We start from the raw sequence: 11,404 nt of genomic DNA on the forward strand, positions 1-11,404 counted from the left end.
TGTCGTGGCCTCTCCTGTTGCGGAGCATGGGCTGCGGACGTGCAGGCTCAACGGCCATGGCTCACGGGCCCAGCCGCGCCGCGGCATGTGGGATCCTCCCGGACCGGGGCACGAACCTGTGTCCCCTGCATCGTCAGGCGGACTCTCAACTACTGTGCCACCGGGGAAGCCCTGTGATAATTTTTTAAAATAAATTTCTAGATGTGAGATTACTGGTGAAAAGCACATGCATATTTTAAGACACTAAACACGTTGATAAATTTTAAAGCAACTTTGTCAGTTTATAACCCCACCAGCACTATATGAGAATGCCATGTTAGTGCTCCTCAGGAAGTATGGAATAATATGATTATTTTTAAATCCTGCCAATTTAGGATTAAAATGAAATTTCATTATTAGTTTATTTTTCAAAGCTTTAGCTATAAGTGACAAATATATTTATTAATCATCTGAATGTCCTTTTTTATAAACGGTCTCTTGATAGTCATTCTCCACTTTTCCCAACAGGGAAATTGATGTTTTTTTCTTAGTGATGTTTACTAATGTTTCTCATATAAGTTCCATGCATTTCTCATTAGGATTATTTTCAGACATTTCACTTTCATGTTGTTGTTGCTGCTGATGTCGTTGTCACTGCTTTTGTGAATGAATTTTTTTCCATGAGAGCTTCTAACTGGTTGTTGCTAATACAGTAAAAAACAATTAAGTTTTTATTTTTACTTTGGTCTAACTTTGACGGTAAAGCATTATCGACTACATTAAGATAATGAACACCAGCCTAATAAAAAAAAGAAACCTCTTATCATTTTATAGCTTGTTAGATCCAATCCTACATCTTAAATGGATAAGTTTTAACTATGTGTACACATTTACCCATTTTACATTCCTAATTGAAAGTAACTTCAACATTTTTTTTCTAATGCAAACAACTTCTAATGCAATGACTTCTCCCTTCACATATTTTATTTTTATATAAAATGTCTTTAAAAGCAAACACTGTGCATCAGTTTTTATACTGTTGATTGTTCAATAAGTCTTCTCAAACCCCTATTAGGGGATCCAAAACCAGGTTAAGAAGGTTGAATAATCTTCAGAGAAGATGTCTCCAAACTATGCTATGCTGACACCCTCCAACAGAAGACACAGGCTATGGTGGCAAGAGCACTTGGAATCAGAAGATGAGCTCTGTCACTTCACCATCTGTGTGACCTTGGCCCAGTCACTTGCCTAACTGCAGGTCAGTTTTTTTTGTTTTTGTTTTGTTTTAATTAATTTATTTATTTATTCAATTTTGTCTGAGTTGGGTCTTCATAGCTGTGTGCTGGCTTTCTCTAGTTGCGGCAAGTGGGGGCTACTCTTTGTTGCGGTGCATGGGCTTCTCATTGCGGTGGCTTCTCTTGTTGCAGAGCACAGGCTCTAGGCACACGGACTTCAGTAGTTGTGGCCCGCAGGCTCAGCAGTTGTGGCTTGCAGCCTCTTGAGCGCAGGTTCAGTAGTTGTGGCACATGGGCTTAGTTGCTCTGCAGACTGCAGGTTACCGGACCAGGGCTCGAACCTGTGTCCCCTGCATTGGCAGGTGGATTCTTAACCACTGTGCCACCAGGGAAGCCCACAGGTCAGTGTTTGAAACCCAAACACAATTCTTCGGCCTCTAACCCCAATCCATCCACCCCACACTCCATACTGACAGCGCTACCTCAGTCATACTACAGTTTACCTCAGATATATTTTAGTATCACTAAAGAGGTTTGGGGAAACCCATTCTTTAGCAGCATTTTCTTTGCAAATATTCTGGAACGAGAACTGTGGATTAGATACTTAATCAGCTTCATTTGCAGAGGGTAACACTGTGCAACCCTATCCCAAATTGTAGGAGTGTGTCCTATTGGTGGCCTGTGGCTCCCCATGCTTTGACCATCTACACCAAGTGTCCCCAAAGCATGCCCAACACAGATCTGTCAACTGCAGCGTCCTACCATTAGCACCCTGCTACTGTTGAAGCATACTAAATGGAATTAAATTTACTGTCATGACAAAGGAAAACATATTGATAATTTAAATTTGGTAATAAGAGTCCCTTTCCCTGTGGTACAATGGAATTTAAGAGGATTTTGGAGGAAGGAGATTTGAACTCAAGTCCTGGCTCGACCCTTCACAAGCTGCCAACACAAGGCCCTAAGACTGTTGAGGAGATGAAGTAGGATAATGACCAGAAGCTGTCTGTGACCTGTGCCTCCCTGTGGAGGGGCTGTGGCATTATTGTTGCTGGAAGAATGTCCTTAGTTGTAAATATTTCTTGAAATTTTGTATTCTTGGAATCATACGATATTACCTCTAGAGAAGGGATCTTATTACTTTGTTCAACTTCCTGCTTAAAGCAAGAGTCTCTTCTAAAGCATCACAGCAAAACCAAAGAGTGTACGATGTGTGAGAAATTGTGTCCATGTATAGAAAAGCCCACATGATGTCATGGAATCCGTTGTGTAACAACGTGGCTCATGGTTACACCTCAGCCCCTCCTCACTTTCTGAGGGGCTGTGCTCTTCTTGGGCTCGGTACAAAGACTGGCTTGCTTGGGTTGAAGGTGTGGGATGGTGTCATGGAAACTTGTTCTCCCAAATCACCATGGAAGTAAATCCCTGTGGAGTGCCTTCTGCAGACACAGGGAAACCTAAAACACCAGGCAGAGGGAACTTCAGGAATCGTGAATTTTAAAAATATTTTTACTGTGATCCACAGTTAGAACCACATTTGATGTCTCAACCCAGTACATACACACACACTCATGGACACACACACAAACTGGAACAAAAGTTTAACAAAACAATTTTTTATGATACAGCACATTCTGAGTACAACAGCACATTCTGATCTATTTTATTTCATTGAAAAAAACCCAACCTGCCGGTAAAAACTCTAAATTGATTTTACAACCTACTAATGAATTTTGGTTTGAGGTTTGAAAAACACTGATCCTATCCAATGCTCCCATCTTACAAATGAAGAAACTGAGTCTGGGAAAAAGGAAATGGCTAACTATTCCACAAAGACACACACATGTACAGCACGACAGTGACAAGGCTCCAGGTCTCCTGATCCTCGTCATGGCCTTCCCTCAGAACCTCCTATTACTTCTCCTGTCTTTTTTTTTGCGGTGCGCGGGCCTCTCACTATCGCAGCCTCTCGTTGCCGAGCACGGGCTCCAGACGCGCAGGCTCAGCAGATGTGGCGCAAGGGCTTAGTTGCTCCGCGGCATGTGGGATCTTCCCAGACCAGGACTCGAACCCGTGTCCCCTGCATTGGCAGGCGGATTCTCAACCACTGCGCCACCGGGGAAGCCCTCGGTCCATTTTCTATTACGTTATTCATGATTGATAATTCCGGCATTAGAGGGCAGTCTCCACGTGTTCATTAGCTTCTTTATAATTATAAGCCCAAGGATACACAGGGAGGTGGTGTTGGAATGGGAACCTAGGCTTCCAAATGATGGTTCATATTTCTCGAGAACTTCACATGTGCCAGGCCCAGTGCTAAGCACTTTACATGCACTCCTATTTTAAACCTTTTACTGCAACTCCATGAGATAGGCTTTATTTTTAAAGAAACTTATCTGTTGAGCTTTTATTTATTATTTATTTAATTTATTTATGTATTTTGGCTGTGCCGGGTCTTCGTTGTGGCATGCGGGATCTTTAGTTGCGGCATGCATGTGGGATCTAGTTCCCCGGCCAGAGATTGAACCCGGGCCGCCTGCATTGGGAGCATGGAGTCTTACCCACTGGACCACCAGGGAAGTCCCGAGATAGGCTTTATTTAATCTTTCTTTTCCGATGTGGAAACTCAGGCTTATAGAGATTAAGTAAGTGGTGGAGCCAGGGTTCAACCTCAGGTTTATGTGACTTCAGAAGCTAGGTTTTTAATGCTTGATCATATTGCATTGGCTAGATAACATTCTGCTAATCCAGTGTTCTTTATGTTTGGTTAATTCAAGTGTTAGAAATTGATTGAGTACTATACCGAGAATCCTGGCGTTAGAAAAGAGGTCTGAAAGATTAGGGTCCCTGTTTCTTGGTCTCACTTGGCTGTCAGTAAGCAGTTGCCAGTTGTTGATGTCTCGTTGAAATAGGTTTTTGGGTGTTCCCTGGTGGTCTAGTGGTTAGGATTTGGTGCTTTCACTGCTGTGGCCCGGGTTCAGCCCCTGGTTGGGGAACTGAGATCCTGCAAGCCGTGCGGCGTGGCCAAAATTAATAAAGAAAGAAAGAATTAGGGGGTTTTTTTGCAGTACGCGGGCCTCTCACTGCTGGGGCCTCTCCCGTTGCACAGGCTCCGGACGCGCAGGCTCAGCGGCCATAGCTCACAGGCCCAGCCGCTCCGCGGCATGTGGGATCTTCCCAGACCGGGGCATGAACCCGTGCCCCTTGCATCGTCAGGCGGACTCTCAACCACTGTGCCACTAGGGAAGCCCTCCTGTCTTCTTGTATAGAGATATAATATTGCCTATCTCTATTTTAGGAGCAAGATATCAGTCTTCTATCAGAGAGGGGAGGAAATGTCCTCCTCTCTCCCATCTTCCCTGGATGCCCCCCATTGTTGTGGCTGCAACAGGGGCCCCTGCAAGCTCTTTTCCCAAAAACCTAACATACCAGGGACCCCAGAAGAGAGACCCTTGCGGGGGGGGGGAGATGCATAGGTATCTATTTCCCCTTATAGGTGTCTATTACCCCCCTAGTCTTATGCTTGTGGGGATTTTTTCTTTGGATTAGTTTGCCAACCCCTAGGAAATGTCATCTGAGAGTCTGTCCTCAGGAAATTAAAATAAAGGGTAGTTCTTTTCTATGGGGAAAGATGGGATGTGGGGAGGATCCTGCAGAGACTGGTCCATGACTAACTCTGGTTGATCAAAAGCTGTTTGGGGCAATTTGGCACTGTTGATGGGGAACCCATGTCCCAAAGCTAGTTGTGATGGACTTCAGAGAAGCAAGACAGCACCTGTTTACCCTCAAGCAATAGCTACCTCTGCCCTCTTGCCCTAAGGTCATTCCATCTCTTTGCTCTACTCCCCTTTGCCTATCCTGCATGAGGGGGCCTTTAAAGGGCGTATATTTTTCAACCAATAATCCCTGATAAGATGGGCACTATCTTATATACAGTTATTTAAAGGAGTCAGGAAAACAAATAAAGGAACAAAATCCAGAGCCTCTTTTTGTTGTTGGTTTTTCCACAGGCCATACTTTTGAACAGGAAGGAGAAGGCTGTGGAGATATCAAGGAGGAGGAAATTGTTAGAGAAGACAGACAAATTGACTACCGGCCATGAAAAGCTTATGACTGGGAGATTTTTGCTTATCTCTTCCTAGAAAAAGAATGTGCAGACTCTAGGAAGTTTGATCTGTTTTTCCCTAGAGTACCACAATACTTTTCCTAGTTCTTCTTTCTTCTCCCCACCCATCTTCCCAGCCCATCCCACTTCCAAACAATGATTTAAGACCAAGATACAGAACTTGAGATAAGGAGTCAAGGACGGGAAGCAGAACTGCAAAATTGGCAGGTTAGAGCCAGAGACATGTGAATCCTGGAGAAAGAATTGTCTTATTTATCTCTCTCTGCTCAGAACGCAATGCAGCTCCTGCCTGGCACCTGGTAGGTGTTTTGTATATTCTTATAGAAAAAAAAATTGACAAATACAATATGAGAATAAGCAGAAGGTCCATAGAAAATCAGCTCAGACACTGGATTCCAGACTCCAGGAATGCAATCTGGACACCAGGAAGGACAATCAGCAGAGAAGACTGAGCTTGACTCAGAATTCATAGATAGTCACAAGTCAGAATCAAAAATAGCAGAGAACAGCCTTTCCCTGGTTAACACAAAATGGCTTTCTCCCATTATACAGCAGGTATACTTATATGACCAATGACGATAGATTGGCTCAGCATCAGTTAAAAGAAGTGAAGGTTTTCAGTAAAGAAAAAAACCCTCAAAATGAATCTATGGCTACTCTGAAACAATGCAAAATTATTCTATATTTTTAGAGTTATAATATCTAGAATTGTGATGTTCAATGTGATAGCCACTAGCCACATGCAGCTATTTAAGTTTAAAATAATTAAAGTTAAATAAAATTAAAACTTCCGGACTTCCCTGGTGGCACAGTGGTTAAGAATCCGCCTGCCAATGCAGGGGACACGGGTTGGAGCCCTGGTCCGGGAAGATCCCCCCTGCCACGGAGCAACTAAGCCCGTGTGCCACAACTACTGAGCCCACATGCTGCAACTACTGAAGCCCACGTGCCTAGAGCCCGTGCTCAGCAACAAGAGAAGTCACCACAATTAGAAACCCACACACCACAGCGAAGAGTAGTCCCCGCTCACCGCAGCTGAAGAAAACCCACGTGCAGCAGCAAACACCCAACGCAGCCAAAAAATAAATTAGTTAAATTAAATTAAAAATTAAAACTTCCTCATTCTCATTAGTCACAGTTCAGATGCCCAACAACTACATGTGGCTGGTGACTACCATATTGGACATCGCAGATACAGAACATTTCGACCATAACATTAGGTTCTATTGGACAGTGCTGATCTAATGAGCAAGTTAATAGTTCCCCCTGCTCTGGTGCATTCATTCAGAATGCATCACTCTTCAAATAAAATATAGACAAACAAACAAACAAAAAACTTCAAAAGAGGATAACTGCAAAGCTAAAAAGACATTATTTGAGGAATATTTCAAAGAACTAGAGATATTTAGTCTGGAGAGGAGGAAAATCCAGAGTAAATATGAAGACTAACTTCAAATATTAAAGAAATGTCATATTGTTCCATGTGACTTAAGGGATAGACTTAAACCCACGTGTCAGAGTTAGAAAAGATTCTAGCTCAAGAGAAGGAAAAACTTCTTTCCCATCAGAGCTATCCAAAGGCAAAATGGGCTGCCTCATTAAGGAATGAGCCCTCTAACTTGGAGTGTTCAAGCAAAGGCTGAGCACATGCCTTACACACAGATATTAAAAAACAAAAAATCTTGTGAAAGAAAGGTTATTTGTCAAATATATCAGGAAGGAGGTATGAATTCAAACATGAATGAGCAGTTAAACTCGATGATCTTTGAAACCCCTTCAAATTCTGAGAATCTCTGACTCCTAGGGTTGTTTTTCAGCCACTGGGTAAGAAATTCAGGAGGGCATGGGGAGTAGGGAAACTGTCTGTACCATTTTCAGCAAGATCAGGTGGAAACTCAAGAATGAGACAGGGTGACAGAGAGCTCCAGAGAAAAAGAGAGGAAGAAAGTAGATGATGAAGCAATTTAACTGGAATTAAAAATGGAGCACAGGGGGCTTCCCTGGTGGCGGAGTGGTTGAGAGTCCACCTGCCGATGCAGGGGACACGGGTTCGTGCCCCGGTCCGGGAAGATCCCACATGCCGTGGAACGGCTAGGCCCATGAGCCATGGCCGCTGAGCCTGCGCATCCAGAGCCTGTGCTCCGCAACAGGAGAGGCCACAACAGTGAGAGGCCCACGTACCACCACCAAAAAAAAAAAAAAATGGAGCAGAGGGACAGAAAAGAAGGTGCAAGAGGAAAGGGGGATCCTGAGAAAAAGAAAGACAAAGAGAAGAAAGAATGGTATGGGGAGAAAGAATGATACATGTGTGGGACGTTTGTGAAAAAAGGCACAAATAGAAGCCTCAATTTTAACTCTCCCTAACTCAAAAAATGACCAAATAAGCTCTATTTAAGATAGTTTGCTTAGAGGTCTGGGCGGAGGGCTGGCAGGCAGCGGCTGGGGCCGCGAGTGGGGATCGCGGCATGGGGATGCTGGCAGACGCGGGCAGCGGCCATTCTGGAGCCCCCGGGCCAGAGCCGAGCTAACCGCAGTGGGGACCGGGGCCCAGAGCCGCGGCAACTGCGGCTGGAGGACGATGGCAGCGCCCGCCGGGGCCGGGACACTGATTGCATCCCCAGACTGCAGGCGCTGGCTGTGGTCGGTGCTTGCGGTGCTGCTCGGGCTCTTGACGGCTGGTGTATCGGCCATGGAGGTGTATACACCAAAAGAAACCTTCGTGGCAAATGGGACACAAGGGAAGCTGACATGATGGGAAAGGAGATAGCCACCAAAGTCCAGGAAGTACAGTGAGTCCCATACAGGATAAACTTGAGTAGAAACACACTGAGACACATAGTAATCAAACTGGCAAAAATTAAAGACAAAAAAATTACTGAAAGCAGCAAGGGAAAAATGACAAATAACATACAAGGGAACTCCCATAGGTTAACAGCTGATTTCTCAGCAGAAACTCTACAAGCCAGAAGGCAGTGGCATGATATACTTAAAATTATGAAAGGGAAGAACCTACAACCAAGATTACTCTACCTGGCAAGGATGTCATTCAGATTCAGTGGAGAAATCAAAAGCTTTACAGACAAGCAAAAGCTAAGATAATTCAGCACCACCAAACCAGCTCTACAACAAATGCTAAAGGAACTTCTCTAAGTGGGAAACACAAGAGAAGAAAAGGACCTACAAAAACAAACCCAAAACAATTAAGAAAATGGTCACAGGAACATACATATCGATAATTACCTTAAACATGAATGGATTAAATGCTCCAACCAAAAGACACAGGCTTGCTGAATGGATACAAAAACAAGATCCATATATATGCTGTCTACAAGAGACCCACGTCAGACCTAGGGACACATACAGACTGAAACTGAGGGGATGGAAAAAGATATTCCATGCAAATGGAAATCAAAAGAAAGCTGGAGTAGCAATACTCATATCAGATAAAATAGACTTTAAAATGAAGAATGTTACAAGAGACAAGGAAGGACACTACACAATGATCAAGGGATCAATCCAAGAAGAAGATATAGGGCTTCCCTTGTGGTGCTGTTGCTGAGAGTCCGCCTGCCGATGCAGGGGTTCGTGCCCCGGTCCGGGAAGATCCCACATGCCGCGGAGCAGCTGGTCCCATGAGCCATGGCTGCTGAGCCTGTGCGTCCGGAGCCTGTGCTCCACAATGGGAGAGGCCACAACAGTGAGAGGCCCACATACTGCAAAAAAAAAAAAAGAAGAAGAAGAAGATATAACAATTATAAATATATGTGCATCCAACATAGGAGCACCTCAATACATAAGGCAACTGCTAACAGCTATAAAAGAGGAAATCGACAGTAACACAATAATAGTGGGGGACTTTAACACCTCACTTACAGCAATAGACAGATCATCCAAAATGAAAATAAATAAGTAAACAGAGGCTTTAAATGACACAATAGACCAGATAGATTTAATTGATATTTATACATTCCATCCAAAAACAGCAGATTACACTTTCTTCTCAAGTGCACATGGAACATTCCCCAGGATAGATCACATCTTGGGTCACAAATCAAGCCTCAGTAAATTTTAGAAAATTGAAATCATATCAAGCATCTTTTCTGACCACAACGCTATGAGATTAGAAATACATTACAGGGGAAAAAACGTAAAAAACACAAACACATGGAGGGTAAACAAAACATTACTAAATAACCAAGATATCACTAAAGAAATCAAAGAGGAATTCAAAAAATACCTACAGACAAATGACAATGAAAACACGATGATCCAAAACCTATGGGATGCAGCAAAAGCAGTTCTAAGAGGGAAGTTTATAGCTATACAAGCCTACCTCAAGAGACAAGAAACATCTCAAAAAAACAATCTAACCTTACACCTAAAGGAACTAGAGAAAGAAGAACAAACAAAACCCAAAGTTAGCAGAAGGAAAAAATCATAAAGATCAGAGCAGAAATAAATGAAATAGAAACAAAGAAAACAATAGCAAAGATCAATAAAACTAAAAGCTTGCTATTTGAGAAGATAAACAAAATTGATAAACCATTAGCCAGACTCATCAACAAAAAGAGGGAGAGAACTCTAATCAATAAAATTAGAAATGAAAAAGGAGAAGTTATAACAGACACTGCAGAAATACAAAGCATCCTAAGAGACTACTACCAGCAACTCTATGCCAATAAATTGGACAACCTGGAAGAAATGGACAAATTCTTAGAAAGGTATAACCTTCCAAGACTGAACCAGGAAGACACAAAAAACATGAACAGACTAGTCACAAGTAATGAAATTGAAACTGTGATTAAAAATATTCCAACAAACAAAAGTCGAGGACCAGATGGCTTCACAGGTGAATTCTATCAAACAATTAGAGAAGAGCTCACACCCATCCTTCTCAAACTCTTCCAAAAAATTGCAGAGGAAGGAACACTCCCAAACACATTCTATGAGGCCACCATCACCCTGATACCAAAACCAGACAAAGTTACTACAAAAAAAGAAAATTACAGATCAATATCACTGATGAATATAGATGCAAAAATCCTCAACAAAATGCTAGGAAACAGAATTCAACAACACATTAAAAGGATCATACATCATGATCAAGTGGGATTTATCCCAGGGATGCAAGGATTCTCCAATATAAGCAAATCAATCAATGTGATACACCATATTAACAAATTGTAGAATAAAAACCATATGATCATCTCAATAGATGCAGAAAAAGCTTTTGACAAAATTCAACATTGATTTACAATAAAAAACTCTCCAGAAAGTGGGCATAGAGGGAACCTACCTCAACATAACAAAGGCCATATATATGACAAACCCACAGCAAACATCATTCTCAACAGTGAAAAACTGAAAGCATTTCCTCTAAGATCAGGAACAAGACAAGGAGGTCCACTCGCACCACTATTATTCAACATAGTTTTGGAAGTCCTAGCCATGGCAATCAGAGAAGGAAAAGAAATAAAAGGAATACAAATTGGAAAAGAAGAAGTAAACTGTCACTGTTTGCAGATGACATGATACTATACATAGAGAAATCTAAAGATGCCACCAGAAAACTACTAGAGCTAATCAGTGAATTTGGTAAAGTTGTACAAAATGCACAGAAATGTCTTGCATTCCTATACACTAATGATGGAAAATCTGAAGGACAAATTAAGGAAACACTCCCATTTACCATTGCAACGAAAAGAATAAAATTACCTAGGAATAAACCTACCTAGGGAGACAAAGGACCTGTATGCAGAAAATTATAAGACACTGATGAAAGAAATTAAAGATGATACCAACAGATGGAGAGATATACCATGTTCTTGGATTGGAAGAATCAATACTGCGAAAATGACTATACTACCCAAAGCAATCTACAGATTCAATGCAATCCCTATCAAATTACCAATGGCATTTTTTATGGAACTAGAACAAAAAATCTTAAAATTTGTATGGAGACACAAAAGACCCCGAATAGCCAAAGCAGTCTTGAGGGAAAAAAACGGAGCTGGAGGAATCAGGCTCCCTGACTTCAGACTATACTACAAAGCTACAGTAATCA

This window comes from Phocoena phocoena, chromosome 12 (genome assembly GCF_963924675.1).
Source record: "Phocoena phocoena chromosome 12, mPhoPho1.1, whole genome shotgun sequence".
Classification (NCBI taxonomy): Eukaryota; Metazoa; Chordata; class Mammalia; order Artiodactyla; family Phocoenidae; genus Phocoena; species Phocoena phocoena.